Consider the following 17036-nt stretch of genomic DNA (forward strand, 5'->3'; position numbering starts at 1 on the left):
TGTTGAAATCAGCGTTCTGACTCTTGTAGGAATCACACTGACTGACGGCAGGAGACAGAAATAAACTGTGGAACTAGTTAGTGAAGTGTGTGTGGGTTGTTTAGTGGTTCCTGACTGCGGTTTGCTGATTTCTCTGAGTCAGATGGTTTGTAATCAAGAGTCTCTGTGGGCAGAATGACAGTCATTACGGTCAAAACACACAAACACTTGTTTCCGATCATTACTGTGAATCTGCACACACTTCAATAGCAGATTAAACTCATAATTAATAAATATATTATTAATTTGATTATGAGACTTTTGTGCACTTCGAATCACTCTGTATTCAGTCTGGTTTATTATCAGTGTCATTCAAGTGCTGAATTCAGGACCAAATATTATAATATCCCTAATTTGTTAAATATTTTTTTTATGGCTTTTTCCAATTTGTTTCTGTGCATATACAAATATTATGATGTACACAGCTGGAGAATATTAATAGCGTAAATAGATGAGAATTACATTGCATGTACACGGTAATTCAAAATGTTTACATAAAAATAATTATAATCACAACACATGCATATGAAATAAAAACAACAATAAAAGATGAAGAATAAAAACGTATTTAAAATGTATCAAAACAATTATGAAAATATTATCTGTTAATGCTATTTAAGTTAATGTTAATGTAAATCATTTTTAGTTTCCATTAACAATAACAACACTGCTTCCCATTATTGATGGAGTTGATACCAGATCCAGATAACGCTTTACAATAAAGTCCCATTAGTTAATGCATCAACAAACATTAACTGAGATTGAGCAATAAAAATTACACAGTATTTATTCATCTTTGTTAACATTAGTTAATAAAATCCAACTATTAATGCTCTCTGAACACTCAGAACATTTTGAAAAACATTAGAATGTTAAGGAAACATTTCTTTGTATCATTTCACAAACGGGAATGTTACTTTGTAATGTTCTCTGAACATTCTATAAATGGTGTTTTTGTAAAGTTCTGAGAACATTATTAAAGACCAGATAACTTTAAACTGTAAAAGAGGGAAGGCTTGTTCATAATTTTAAGGCGAGACACTGCAGATGAATAGGGTAAAAAAATAACTAATATTTATGACCTTACTTAGCCAGTTGATTGATTACATTGATAATTGATAATTGAAACCATTTTTGTATTACAAGTTTTCTAAAATGTTAGGTTTAAATATGCAAATGAGACATTATTTAATGAAATATGCACTAATTTGCATACATTTCTAGCACAAAAATAAAAAAACTGGATGAAGTCAGTTTTAAAAATTCTTGTTTGATTTTTTTTTTTTTTTTTTTGACATATTAGAGTCAAATGTTTTTAAAGAGGGGATTTTGGGTATCTCATTTTGTCACTCCATAATTCAGAAAATACTTAGAACAACAAACAATAAAAAAAAAATTCACAATTTTGGGGGGAATAAAATGTGTAAAATCAAGCAAATTCTATAAGAACAAATCCCTCTGTAAAAACCTTCAGGATATAGACGGGAATTTAAAGCTTTGGATTGGGTGTGTGTAAGTGCTACTGAAATGGAAATTTATGGCTCAGTGTAGGAGAAAAAAACTCATTTTGAGAAAACAGCCTTTAAAAATATGTATTGTAATTGAAATCTATTGACACAAATAGATAAAGTGCCAAAAAAGAAACACTTAACAGTGTCTTTTGGATGTTTTCTTTATACCACTAGTCTGAAAAAACAGTTAATGTCAGCTGAAGTTCAATCAATAATATTAACAGATACAGAATTAGAATTCTTTTTATTGCTAGTTCATGTTAACAAATGCAACCTTATTGTTTTGTCAAGCGGTTGTTTTAGTCAACATTCACCAACATGGTGTGCTTCTGATTTTAAACGTCATGAGTTACTGCTAGACTCACTGACTCAACTATTCTTAGTTTGGCTGTGTTTATTCAGCACAGATGAGTGAGAATGCGGTTGTCGTTGCCTGAGTGTTGATTCAGTAGTAGAATGCGGTTTTGAGTCTGAAGTGAGTGTGAACAGAATAAGGTCAGAGAAGTGTATTGTGTTTATGTCTCTGTGAGTTTTCAGTGGGGTTTCTGTCGTCCCGTCTGGACGGTCTGAATAATTGAGGCAGTTTCTTAGTCACGCGGGAGTTTGAGAAGATAAAACATCCTGCTGTGAACTCCAGACCGCTGCTGTCCTCCAGAGACCTGTGTGTGCAGCTGGTCTCATCTGGTCTCTCAGAGAATAATGAGAGGAGTGTGTGTGTGTGTGTGTGTGTGTGTGTGTGTGTGTGTGTGTGTGTGTGTGTGTGTGTGTGTGTGTGTGTGTGTGTGTGTGTGTGTGTGTGTGAGCAATAATCAGAACTAAGACTGAGGTTAGAGTGATTACCACAGAGAATAATGTTGAGGAGTCCTTTAGTTTGTAAAAGCAAACAAGAAATCACATGTGTACAGTAATGCTCTAATGAAGGATGACTGTGAGGAAAGATGTTTATAAGCAGAAAAATTAAGCTTGTTCTGAATTGCTCAGTAAAATGTGTGTCGTTTGAGCTGTAGAGTGTCTAAATCACTTGTGTGTTGTTGTTGTTTTTTTTAATCATTTGGTCCATCCTTGTTTTGACTCATTGAGTGATGGAGGTGGAGTTAACCTTGTCAGTAGGAGTCGATAGCGAGGCACAGATGCTGTCGCTCCTGATAACCTTTTGTAAAATACTGTGTGTGTGAGAGAGACCCCATCAGTACCCAGAATGCCGTGTGTCTGTGTGTTTGTATTCCGCTCAGTGTGGAGGTGAGACTAGCGGGACTCCAGATTAATGCAACATGCATGATGGGTAATGGACAATTACAGTGAATGAATAAATCAGAACACATGAAAGACACTGCTGTAATCTGTACTATCAGAGCTGTTTCAGCGTATCATCTCAATCATCCTTTGATCAGAAACACATCTTTACTCCACACATGTGAACACATGCGCCGTACTCTCAATATGAGCACACGAGACAGAGATTAGAGCGCCAGCAGTCAGTAATCCATATGAAATCACGTCTGATCTGAGTGTGTGAGTGTGTGTGTGTGAGTGAGTGTGTGTGTGTGTGTGTGTGTGTGTGTGTGTGTGTGTGTGTGTGTGTGTGTGTGTGTGTGTGTGTGTGTGTGTGTGTGTGTGTGTGTGTGTGTGTGCAAGTGATTGTCCGAGTGCAAACTTGAAAACTTGTTTTTGTGTGTGCTTCAGAATGCTTGTGTTGTCTGCTGTATGTTCGCTGAGACATTGCTGTGGTGTTCTAGGGGTTTGCTAGGGTGTAGGGTGTTCTAATTGGTTTTAGGTGGTTGCTAAGGTGTTCTGGGTAATTACTAAGATGTTGTTAGTGATTTTAGGTGGTTGTTAGGATGTCAGGTATGTGTTTTCTCTACATTATTCAAGTGCTCTAGTAAAGTGTGTTATTTCTGCACCACCATCATCATCATCATCATCATCATCATCATCAAACACAGTAACAATGAGTGTAGTAATGACTGACTAGTGCTTGTAGCTCAAACTCCTGTGATCTCAGCTGAAGAATGAGCTTTTAGATCACCTCTCTCTCTCTCTCTCTCTCTCTCTCTCTCTCTCAGTGTCAGCCTCTGTCTCTCGCTCACAGTCAGCACATCACTCTTGTGTTGTAATGAAGTGTTTGAGGCTGATGCTGAACTATAAAAGCCTCCATCAAACCATTTCCTCGTTTCTGCCCTGATCTCACAGCAGGAGCAGCACACAGCGATCTCTCTCACTTACCGCTCATTATATCAGCAAACACTAACATCCAAACACTCAGGGTCACTGCAGTATTTCTTTTGAAAGAAATGGGTACTTTCATTTATTAGGGATGCATTAAATTGATGAAATGTGCCAGTAAAGACATTTATAATGTTACAAAAGATTTCTATTTCAAATGCTGTTCGTTTGAACTCGTCCTAAAAAATTAAATATATCACGGTTTGCTCAAAAATATTTTGCAACACAACTGTTTTCAACATTGACAATAATCAGAAATGTTTCTGCAGAAATGGTCCTAAAAATCCAGGTTTGATCACAGGAATAAATTACATTTGAACAGATATTCACATAGAAAACTGCTGTTTTAAATAGCAATATTATTTCACATTTTTACTGTATTTTTAATCAAATAAATGCAGCCTTGGTGAGCAGAAGAGATTTCTTTCAATCCTTAATCCAGTACTGTAGGACTGCAGCAGTTCAGAAGAAGATGCTTTTTTGTAAAATGAGTTTCACAGCAGATTGTTTAAAAGCAGCTTTACAGACTGTGGAGACCCGCTGAGTCTCAGTGTTTTGGCTTCTGCCTGTCTGTGTTTTTTAACTGTTTAAGAAGCTCTTGAGGTTGAGACGCTCCAGATTACAGACTGACGTCTACAGAGCAGCCGAGCAGCAAATGAGTTTGTTCTCACTCTCTGCTTTTCAGAAGATAATTAGTGTATGAATATGCATTAATGAAGCTGAACAACGGGAGCCAATCAGAGTGACAGCCTGACGTGTGATTGACGGCTGACCTGAACTCAAGCGCATTAACACTCGCCTGCTGCACCGATGCTGCTGTTTGTGTGTTTGTGTGTGTGTGCAGATGCATGATGGGAAATGCAGACGGCGGGACTCATCTACATGCACAGCAGACAGCGTTCAGTGAGAGAGAGACGGTTAAAGGAGCTGCAGGGAGACGAGCAGAGAGCGTGTCAGGATGACGTGTGTTTATTTCAATGTCAGATTGAATTATATTTTCACGTAATGCCACAGGAACATTTTATTATATTAAAAAGATTTATTAGTGAGTTTTCCCAATGGGAATATTTATAGGGAAGTGATTCTGTCAGGCCTCATCTGTGATTATCTTCATGAATCAAACGGCTGCGTCTCATTTGGCCGCGTGTTCTGGAGTTTCTGCTGATGTTTTCACACGAATGGACTCCATCCAGACTCTCTGAGAGAGAGAGAGAGTGTGTGTGTGTGTGTGTGTGTGTGTGTGTGTGTGTGTGTGTGTGTGTGTGTGTGTGTGTGAGAGAGAGGCTCTGAGTCTCTTCTGGAGTTCAGACACAGGATCAGAGTGAAATCAAGCTTTGTGTTTGGACTGTGATGTGCACATGGGAAATGTTCCAAAGCTTAATTATGTTAATTACATTTATTTGAATACAGAGTGATGTTGATATTGTCACTATAAATGACAGAATTGACAGACTGGAAGCTTTGAGTTTAATATTTTTTGCGTTTTGGCCAAACATTTAACTTTCACAAACTGCATGTGATATTTGCTGCCGTATTAAATGATTTACTCCCTTGTATCCTATAGCAGATGCCCAAACATAATTTTAAGTACAGCACTTTTAGATGGATAGGTAGGCATTTATTTATTTGTAACCCTGGATCACAAAACCAGTCTTAAGTAGCACAGGTATATTATAGCAGTAGCCAAAAATACATTGTATGGGTCAAAATGATAGATTTTTCTTTTATGCCAAAAATCATCAGCATATTCAGTAAAGATCATGTTCCATAAAGATATTTAGTACATTTCCAACCGAAAATATAGCAACCCTTAACTGTCACTGTCTCTGTGGGACGCCCAAGTTTACTTCACCATTTTACAAATAATTCCTAATCTAATCATGACCAGTGTTGCCAGATCAGGTTGACGATTTCCAGCCCAAAAGCTCACCAAAACCCGCCCACTTCAACAAAAACCAGCCCAAATGTTAACTGCCAAAATAATGAGAATGTTTTTGCCATGTCAAGGTTGATAAGGACCATTTTTATCTCTTTAAAAAAAAGAATAATGACAAAATAAAATAAAGATAAATCAATTTCACAGGAATATGGATCAAAACAGTCCGAAAATATGTGTAAAATGTTCAGAAATCTTTTCAAAGTGGAAATTGACCAATGACTTTAACCCTTGGAAAAACGCATGCATCATTTTCAATGTCCACAGTAAAAAATATGCTAATTTCTGTGCAAAAAGTGCACAAATAAAGTGATGAGAAACTAATGTAATGTAAAACCCCGTCACTCACAAGTCATCACGTCTCACTTACGTAAAAGACGTAAATTGATTGACAGGTCTCTGTTAAACTAAACCAGTAAGGGTTACGTTAAGCGAAAATGAGTTGATGACTGCACTACACATTATATTACTGTGATACTTTGAGCTCGAACATACTAAAATAACATGACTTATGATAAAAGTGAAGAAAAAAAAAACAGTTGATTGGGCGTCTTTTAATTTTTCAAAGCAGCCCAAATTTTGTCTACCCGCCCAATGCGTTATTCTCCGGTCCAAGCCGATCAAAAGAAGCCCAATTGGGCGGAAACCCGCCCAATATGGCAACACTGATCATGACAAACTATATATCGTTGGAAAGGTAAAAAAATAATAATAGATAATAATAATAGATTAATTTATGACAAGAGTGCACCCTCAAGATCTACTTCATAACAGGAGTTCTAACCTTTGTCACAAACAGACTTCCTTGTTGCCTTATTCACACTTTAGAAATCATGATATATCAGTTGAAAACTTAAAATCTTAAAATTCATCTTTTGAAAACCATTTTAAAATCAGACATTGCATAAACATGGAAAATCATATTACAAAATGTTTTCGTTCATTAATAAAAATTTAAGTTTGAATTCTTCATTTTTTTGTCTCTGCTCAAAAAATGGAAGTGACAGTTAAGGGGTTAAAACTTCATATTTTGATTAGTAATATGCATTGCTTAGAATTTCATTTGGACAACTTTAAAGGCGATTTTCTCAATATTTAGATTTTTTTGCACCCTTAGATTGTAGATTGTAATATCCTAACAAACATACATCAGTGGAAAGCTTTTTATTCAGCTTTCAGATAAATCTTAATTTCAAAAATGAACCATTATAACTGGTTTTGTGGTCCAGGGTCACATTTGTTGTTTTTGATGTTTATCTTAGTGCATTTGAATGGTCTGAGGTGTGTGTGTGTGTGTGTGATAAATAGAGTGAGCTATAGATATTAGTGATGAGTCAGCATGTTGGTTTAACCCCGTGTGTGCCGCACTGCTCTGATCACCGACAGACACACACACACACACAGACCGGCGCTAGTGACCGGAGCAGCAGCACACGGTGAGTCACACAAACACACTTATTCAGGCTTTAGTGCATCTGCCTAAATATATATATATATGTGTGTGTGTGTGTGTGTGTGTGTGTATATGTGCGTGTGCTTATATGAGGGTGTGTGAGTGATGCGCAGTATAGAAGTGTGTGTGTGTGTGTGTCTGCAGTCAGTCTGTCGCCGGTCGCACCGGGAAGCAGCAGCAGCATCAGAGCCGGTAAATAGCCGTTATTCTGCTTCAGTCTCGTGTTTGTGTGTGTGTTCGGGTGAAATGACAGGAAAACTACAGCAGCGATATTTACAGTGTGTGTGTCCTTCAGCAGCAGCTATGGGAGCAAAACTCATAGCAATAGAGTTGTATTTGTGTGTAATTTGATTGACAGTCTTCATGACACACACACACACACACACACACACATGCATGCACGCACGCACGCATGCACACGCACATACACACACCCGCAGGGTCGCGTTCATGACGGCAGGAACATATGCGCGTGACTGTCATTAAATCACTCCTGCGCGTTTTCTGCGCCTTTGTGATTGTGTGTTTTATTATTATGGCTGTTTGTGATTCGTTGCGTTTCTGCGGAATTTATGATCACATGACGTGAGTTTATGAACTTTATGCCGGTACCGGTTTCGTTTTTGTGGTTCTGCAATGCGGTGGGTGTGGCCTGCGCGTGCACGCGGACTGCCGGCGTGACGTCACACGCGGCACCCTTCATCAGCCGTGATGACGCGATAAAAAGAAACACACAGGAATTCTATCTTAAAACGGGACCAAATAAGATTCCTAGAATGGAAAGGAATTCTGAAATAATATAGAGAATTGCAGCTATTTATGATAGAAATTCAACTTAGATTTTTAGTAAGAAGAGAACTGCTGATTAATGTTCGTGTTTAATGTTCATGACTTATTTATGTATACGCAGGGTGTAAATAATTGCATTGAAGCACTGCGTTAACAACTGCACTGTCAATAAAACAAAGATTTAGATTTACGTTTAGACATTTAGCAGATGCTTTTATCCAAAGCGACTTACAGAAGGCAATGGAAGCAATCAAAATCAACAAAAGAGCATAAGTGCTATGACAAGTCTCATTCAGCCTAACGCAGTACACATATCAAGGTTTTTTTTAATTATAAAAAGAAAAAGCAATAGTGTTAGAGGCCTAAAATAGATAGATAAAATAGAATACAACAAGAACAGAAGCTAGTGTTAGTTTTTCTTTGTTTAAGTAAAACAAGATTATTGCAGTACATCTTACATGAAAATACTACTCCAGGTTTTCAACTTTAAAATGTTTAATTCTGTGTTTTTACTGTAGTTTCTGCTTCTGCACCATCTTTTCTTTCAATGAAATGTCTCCTCTTGTTATTAATATCATGCATTTCTGGTGAGATGAGGGCAGGGCTGTTGTACAGTATCCGATCTGATGTCTCAGCACAGCTGCTTCCAGCTGATATTGTGTTGAAATGCTTGTGGAGCAACAGAAATGTTGCTTATAGAGCGTTATGAGCACGTGTGTGGCGTGAATCCTGATGCTGCAGATATGAAGGGCGTGTGATTTAATATTAGTATTCAGAGTTCTGCAATATGACTTTAAGAATCTCTTGACCTTTAGCTGTTCTCTTCTGCATTAACAATAGGAGCATAAATCTGCTTTTGATTTGTACGTGATCAGCTGAATGTGGGTCAGAGGTTTATCCGCTGCTGTGTTTGTGTTTAATGTGTTTCAGCACCATGGACAGCAGCCTCACTGCCACTCACTGGAGCTAGTGCTGAATCTGTTCATCAGCACAGTCATGCAGTCACTCTCTGTAAATGTTTGTCTGGCCTTCATATAGCAGCGTCTCATGAGAACAGAGTGAAGAACAGCTTCTATTTCTGACTGTAATTTGCTCAGGGATTGAAACCCGGCCTAGATTGTGTGATTGTTCTCATTCTGCTCGTTCGCTCTGTTATTGTTCATTTCTAGATGCTTTGTATTGAGAAATGTCATAGTATAGTATAGTAGGATGAATTATGTCACATATTTCACCTCAATATCAAAATAAAACCAAGAAATTACATTTTTCTTAAGGAAAATGCATCCTGTTTTCATGCAATTTTAATCCAGTTCTTATTCTTCGCATTAATTTCATTACAATTACATTAGTTTGACTGCAAAAACATTCTCATTTCTGTAATGCATCTAGACATGTTACATACTTTCTTTTTTTGTGGTCATTCACAGTATTATGAAAGCCCATTTCCACCACAGAATAAAAAATAAAAAAGGTCATTTTGACTTTTTATCTTACAGTTTTTAATTTTTTTTTCATTTTAATTGCAAGATATAAGCTGAGATATAAACTTGCATTTCTCAAAAGATAAGTCTGAATTACTCACAGTTATCTTTTTTATTATTTATTCTATGATGGAATAGAGAACAAAAATACATAATTGTGAGAAACAAAGTCAGAATTGTCAGATAAAATGTAACAATTTTTTTATTTGCATTAGTCAACTTTATTTAAATAGTGCTTTTAACAATACAGATTGTGTCAAAGCAGCTTAAATAGTGAAAAAAAAATAGTGTCAATAATGCAAAAGGAACACAACAGTAAACACTCAATTTTCTTCAGTTCAGTTCAAATAGTGTCTGTGCAATCAAGTTGACAATATCGCTGGAAATTAAGTGTCCCCAATTAAGCATTAATTAAAAGCAGTTCAAGAAATGATGCCATAATGTAAAAATGTGACCCTGGACCACAAAACCAGTCATAAAAAAATGTTAAAATTGAGATTTATACATCAACTGAAAGAATAAATAAGCTTTCCATTGATGGATTGTATGTTAAGATAGGACAAAAATTGGTCATAATGCAACTATTTGAAAATTTGGAATCTAAGAGTGCAAAAAATCTAAATATTGAGTTCTTAGCAATGCATATTACTAATCAAAAATTAAGTTTTGATATATTAACTGTTGGAAATGTACTAAATATCTTCATGGAACATGATCTTTACTTGGCATAAAAGAAAAATCAATCATTTTGACCCATACAATGTATTTTTGGCTATACCTCTGCTACTCAAGACTGGTTTTGTCCTCCAGGGCCACAAATATTCAACTTTATAAATGATGTAAATAATATTTACATACAGTAATGAGAATTGTTAAAAAATAATAAAAATGACGACTTTTGAATATTAAAGTAAAATATTTGTAATTTATTTAATATTAATGTGTTTGACTGGTTTGGTGAGATTCTTGTGTTTTGATTTTGACTTCAAAAGCCACTATTTAGTCTTTGTTTTTTCTTATTTAAACATGTGAGTGACAGATCTGTGGAGAATGTAGTGTAATTATTATCATTGTTAAACATCAGTGAGGTGTTTCAGTGTGTTTACATCAGGCAGGTTTGAGCTTCATTCACAGATTGGTCAACTCTAAATATCAGAAGATCAGAACACAGTAAGGAATCAGTGTGTTCGTGTCAGCTGTGTGAATGATTGTAGGGCTGAGGTTGAGAGTTCTGGACTCATGAATAATGCAGCGGGTGGTGGATTGTGTGGCATGTGTGCAGCAGCTGCTCCTGTTTGACCGTCTCTCTGCGTTCTGCTGGTTTAGTTCTGGATCAGGAGAAATCAGAGTTCAGGTGACGCTGATGTGTGTGTGTGTGTGTGTGTGTGTGTGTGTGTGTGTGTGTGGAGTCGCTGTGATCGTAAGCGGATGTTTGTCGCTCTCAGCTGTGTGCTGATGTGCAGGAAGCTCTTAATGTCACACGGCTGTATCGCAGCAGCCCATTGGCTGAGAGCCGTCGACGTGTCCTCTGCTGAGAGACAAAGACACCAAGCAGAACGTCTCAAGGACTCACAGACCAGACTTAAACCACATCCTCAGACCAGAATCACAGCAAATCACACAAAACTACTATTGCTGAACAACTTTGTGTTCTGTTACAATTCCTCTGTTTGCCATATTTATACATCAGGAGATGTAATACACTCTTAAAAATAAAGGTTCTTTATTGGCATCAATAGTTCTATTAAGAACCTTTCAAAAGCAGAAGGTTCTTTAGATTTTTAAAATGTTCTTAAATGGTTCTTTTAGGAACTGTTCACTAAAAGGTTCTTTTGGGAACCAAAAATGGTTCTCCTATGGCATCACTGCAAAAAGCCTTTTGGAATCTTTATTGTTAAGAGTGTTTGTAGGGGAACACTTTTTGAATTTCTCAGTTTGTTTAAATCCACATGCGATTCAGAGTATAATTTTTTATCCATGTTAATTTTTACACTTGAAAGGAAGTGAAATGTTACAACTGTTACTTTGTAACATCTGAGGGGCACGTTGTGACATAGCCAAATGACAGCATGTTATCTGGGAGAATGAAAAAAATATACACAACAGATTATAATATTTTGTCAATAAAATAAAATTATTAAGTTTTTCAAATAAAATAATGGCCTTTTTTTAAGAATTAAAAATAATAGAATTTTTAATTTATTTGAATTTAACACAAATAGATAACAAATAAATGAGCCAAAATGGTTTACATTTCTTGAAATAATCATTTCTGAACATTAAACATTGATTGTCAGTCTTTATTCACCTGTTTCTTGTGGTTTCTTATTAAAATCCATAAAAGTAAATGGTGTAAATTAGGTCGCTAATATCATAGAATAGCATAGTTTAATAACAGCAGGGCATATTCTAATGTTTTAAATGAATACTAAAAACTAAGATGAAAAATTTACTTCAGCCAAAAATGTAATTTTACTATGGTAAAATAAATATTCAGCAATATCTTCAAAAGACTTTTGAATTTTGGCACACCTTTTTCTCAGTATAGCGTTGCCATGTCAACTAGTAAATACCATAAATGTGGTTATGTTTTAAGTCAAGTCAAGTCAAGATTATTTATACAGCGCTTTTTACAATACAAGTTGTGTCAAATAAAATGTCAATAATAATGCAAGAGTTCCATAGTGCAACAAAGTCAAATTGGGGAGGACTCATCTGGTTCCCATGGCCTTGTGCCGATGGCCGTTTAGGGTAGGAGTTCTTTCTTGAAGATCTGTCTCTGGGGCTCATCTAGTTGACACGGTATCCGCTGACATTCGTCTGTAGGTGTTGATCCACCATCTGCTCTAGGTTTGGACTGGATCCGGGGGACTGCAGTGACCATCTGATCTGGATACGGACTGGATCTGGTGGCTATGGTGACCTGGGAATAAGAAACAAACAGACTAATATTAATGTAGATGCAAGAGTTCCAAGTTGCCACAAAATCAGATTGGAGAGGACTCATCTGGTTTTCGCTGTCTTGCGTCGATGGCCGTCTAGGTGATGAGGTCTTCACTGATGATCTGTCTTTGATGTGGTCTCTGCTGACATTCAGGGTTGTAGAGGATATCTCTGGGTGCTGATGGGCACAGACTAGATCCGGGAGACTGCAGTGACCGTCTGATCTGGATACAGGTGGCTGCTGTGACCTCGGAATAAGAAGGAAAGATACTAATATTAGCGTAGACGCCATTCTTCTTCTGACGCAACGAGTACATCAGGTGTTATAGGAAGTGTCCCTGGTTCCGGTTGACTTAAATAATGCAGCCTAACAATCCTTTAACAGATTTGGATTATGAAAGGTATTACAGTTTTTTTCAATCGCTAACAAGCGCTTACCCATACTTCAGATACTTTTTCTAAACTCTTAACACAGACTCGCACCTAAAAAACACAATTGGCCAATTGGATAATTTTCTTCTCAAAAATACATTTTGTTAAATATATACTAACTCTTCATTTCAAAATAGAACACATCTTTCTCTGCACACACTAACTTTACCAAAACACTGGAAATCTGACTCAAAATGAAATTATTCTGTCAAAGAATAACACTTGTTTTCGCTTCACAAGGTACATGCAGTCAGTCAAAGTACACCAGGTTTCAAAATACTGGCTATTGTTGACATTACAAAAACTGCATAGACTTTTATGTTTCAGTTTTACAGGTATTTGCATGCAAAACATGCAATCCACCGTTCTGACACTAAATTTCTTGGTTGGGAACTGTATGTCCACATGTACAGTAATGTTCACATTCAAAAGCATTCCAGTAAAAAGTAAATACGTTTCTTTTTCTGTTTATTACAGGAGGTACAATAGAAACACGGTATGATAGAACAGAAAAAGTTTTACAGTTTTGCTTACAGTAAACAAAATATCCATGAAACACACAAGAGCATTCTGAACAAAAAACAAAAAACAAAAACAAACAAACAAACAAACAAAAAAACAACAGCAAAAAGCCCAGATAAATTCATGAATTGAATTGAGAATGAATGGTGAATTCCAATTCACTTCCTGGAATGGAATTGGATTTGGAATTGGAATGTCAGGAAACAGAATTGAAATCAAATAAATTCCACTAAATTCCACTTGAGTTGCTAAATAAAATAATTTGACTTGATTTGCTTACGTAATAGTTTATAGTACATTAAATATTGTAAATCACATAAACAACAAACATATAAAAGAAATACAAAGTACTGTATGTTTAGTTGGTTAAGCATGATCATTTCACATGCCTAATTTCAGGAAATTATGATAATTCGATGTAATAACAAGTGAATGAAATACATGAATGAACATGACTCATTTTTTTGTGAGTTGAGACATATATTATGTGGTAATCATATATTGAATGTATAGTACATACAGAAACTTATCACCACTGTCAGTCAATTATTAATTCATAATGTACAGTTCTCATTTTTATTTACTTGCATTTGATCAACTCTATTTCATACATTACTTAATTTGTAAAGCATCATAAATAAAGTTCAAATGTATGTCTCTGAATGCAATCACACATAGATGCTCAGAAACAGCAATAAATGGAATTCAGTGGAATTTCCCTGAATTGAATTCCACTTCCTGTATTTCCAATTCAATTCCAACTCTGTTTCCTGTAATTGTTGTTGAATTCCAATTCCAATTCCATTTCCTTCTTTGAATTGGAATTGTTGAGTTCATTCCTGAATTGACCCCAACCCTGTTTCCAAAACATCACTCCTAAAATTCCTCCTTTTACTGTATAAGTGTAAATGTAATAGAAAAAAATAACCACTGCCTCTGAGTGTAAGCCAGACTGGAATCAGCTGTGGTTGGCCCAATTTACCCATTATAAATCAGCTGTGTGTCAATTATTCAATTGTTTGTTTATTATCAGCTGAGATATATTTTTGATATTGATATTGTTTTTGAACTGATATCAATGCAGAAGCAGAGGTTTTTATACTGTATCTAAGGTTTGGAATATTGTTTTTGCTATTGTGGGATGTTGTGTGCTAACATTCGTTAATACTACAAAAACAATCCATAATTTTGTTGGGAGGTATAGCATGTCTGTTAAGAAAATGTAAGCATTGTGGAAATGTGTTCACTGACTGCATATTGGGTGAAAACGACATGAAATGTGTAAATGGTATGGCCACAAAAGACCGATGCTGTGCTAACTGTGTTTAGAGTTTTGAAAATGTGACAACTGATTGGACAAACGCTTGTTAGCGACTGAAAAAAACTGTAAGCGTGCAGAACAACCACCCAATAAAGCATTACAATAATCAATAACTACACTACAATAAACACTTCAAATTTTGCTTTGAAGTGTTAGTTTTTGCATTAATTTTACTACAGTCAAACCTGAACACAAAGATATTTTGTTACACGTAATATCAAAATTCAACAAAAATGTAACAGAAATGAGAGGTTCAGCGGTTAATCCATCTAATTTCAACCTCTTATTTGAGTCTTCTAGCTCAATTTTGCGATATTGTTACAACCACACCAGTTCATTTGTGTGTGAATAATAGTGTGTTTGAGTGTGTGTCTGTTTCATGCTCCTGATGTTTTAGTGTGTAACCTCTTCCTTAGTGTCTGTGTTTTGACAGCATTTTTAGCCAATTTATTGATTTTATTTAATGCATTTGCAAAAACATGCTTTGTGTAACAGTCACACTAGTTCATGTATGTGTGTCTGTTTTGATATTTTAGAGCGTCACCCCTTCATTGCTGTGCACTCTTTTTCTGCATCGTGAATTATTTGTGGATTGTACATACCAAAAATTCTCTGTATTATCATATTTTTGCATATGTCCCATTAATTTGCAATGGCGGTCATTTTTGACTGGGAACAACACAAGCGTGACTGTTTTTTTTTTATGACTACTTAGCATTTTTTATTCAAGTCCATGATTTTTTAAGTGGTCACATAGTGACTGCCTTAAATGTCATCAAGTTTCATACCATTCCGATGAAGTTGGGTTTTTTTAAAAATTAAAAAATGAGCGAACAATACCAGAGGGTTAATATAGCGCATTTCCAGAGCTCAGTCATGCATACAAAAGTATTCACACACATTCATTTTTTTCACATTTTGTTTTGTTGCAGCATTATGTTAAACTGCTTTAAATTACTTTTTTCCCCACATCAATCTACTCTCCATACACCATAATAATGACAAAGCACCAAACAGGTTTGTAACAACTTTGCAAATTTTTTAGAAATAAATTAGAAATAAAAAACTGAAAAGATCCCGTTGCATAAGAAATGTATCTCAGGAGCATTCATATTGCTTCTAGATGTTCCTACACTTGGAGTGGAGTTAAACTGTGGCAAATTCATTTGAATGAGTCTGATTTAGAAAGACACACACCTCTCAGAAAAGGTCTAACAGCTGAAAATGCAGATCAGAGCAAAAACCAAGATAACTGCCTGTAGAGCTCAGTGACAGACTTGCGTTAAGGCGATGATCTAGAGAAGAGTTCAGAAACAAATCTGCTGCATTGAAGGTTGACAGAAGCATTCTCCATAATGGAAGACGATTGGAACAACTAGGACTCTAGAAAATGTCCAAGCTGACAAAGATGGAGAGGTGAAAAGGTGAGGCAAAGAATGGCAGATAATTGACAAATGCAGATGTGCAAAGATGCTCTCATCAGACCCAAAAACACTTGAGGCTGTAAAGGTGCTTCAACTATGGACTGAGTTAAGGGTATGAATACTTATGCAATCTACTTATTTCAGTGTTTTATTTTTAATACATTTGTCAAATTTGCAAATCTGGTTTTTGCTTTGTCATTATTATGGTGTATGGAGTGTAAATTGATGTGGGGAAAAACTCATTTAAAGCAGTTTAACATAATGCTGCAACAAAACAAAATGTGAAAAAAATGTGAAATGTGAAAAAAATTTCGCAAAGCACTGTAGATGCGAATGCATGCTTCATGTAAGATTAATAACATTAAGAAAACAGATTTGACATTTGCTAGGTCACTCATCACAAAGTTTAGCATGTACTGTAACTCATTTGTACACTGCATTAATCTACCAGCTAGGAACCACAAATCAATGCCCACATAGTGACTGCACAGACAAACATGACTCACATTTTCTTCACAATCTATCTTTTGTAGGAATTGCAGGTTTGTGATAAATCGTCAACCTCAGAGTTAGCTCTGTTTCTGGGAAACAGTAATTGAATCACAACAATGATGCTTCAATCTGTTTCCTCACGTCATCGCCGTATGAACTACTCTGAACCCATCTTCAGTCGATTGGTCTGTGTTCTCTAATTATGGCTGGGACTCATTAGTAACAGAGTTGATGTCACAGCGTTTCCCACTCTCTGACGGAGACTGAAAGCTTTTTCTTTGCTCATGTGGAGCAGATATCAGCATGAGTTTGGGCTTATGTATTGAAATATGAATGTTTGGGGCTTGTAGAGATGCATTTGTGTGTTATTATGTCTCTGTTATTAAAGATCACATGCAGGAGTTTGATTGGCGGCTGTCACTCAAGCGGCGTCTGAGAGTAGAGACTCATTCATGTGCAGTCAGCCCGCT

General features: G+C 36.1%; 1 protein-coding gene across 1 annotated transcript in view; it reads left to right on the top strand.

The window, feature by feature from the left end:
* Positions 1-7250: 7250 nt before the first annotated feature.
* epb41l3a (erythrocyte membrane protein band 4.1-like 3a) overlaps positions 7251-17036 on the top strand; it is a 64684-nt gene continuing 54898 nt past the window's right edge. The window contains exon 1 of the mRNA XM_073830811.1: positions 7251-7354. The gene's annotated coding sequence lies outside the window, so the exon portion shown is untranslated. The remainder of the gene's footprint in view (positions 7355-17036) is intronic.

This window comes from Garra rufa, chromosome 24 (assembly GCF_049309525.1).
Source record: "Garra rufa chromosome 24, GarRuf1.0, whole genome shotgun sequence".
In the NCBI taxonomy this organism is placed as follows: domain Eukaryota; kingdom Metazoa; phylum Chordata; class Actinopteri; order Cypriniformes; family Cyprinidae; genus Garra; species Garra rufa.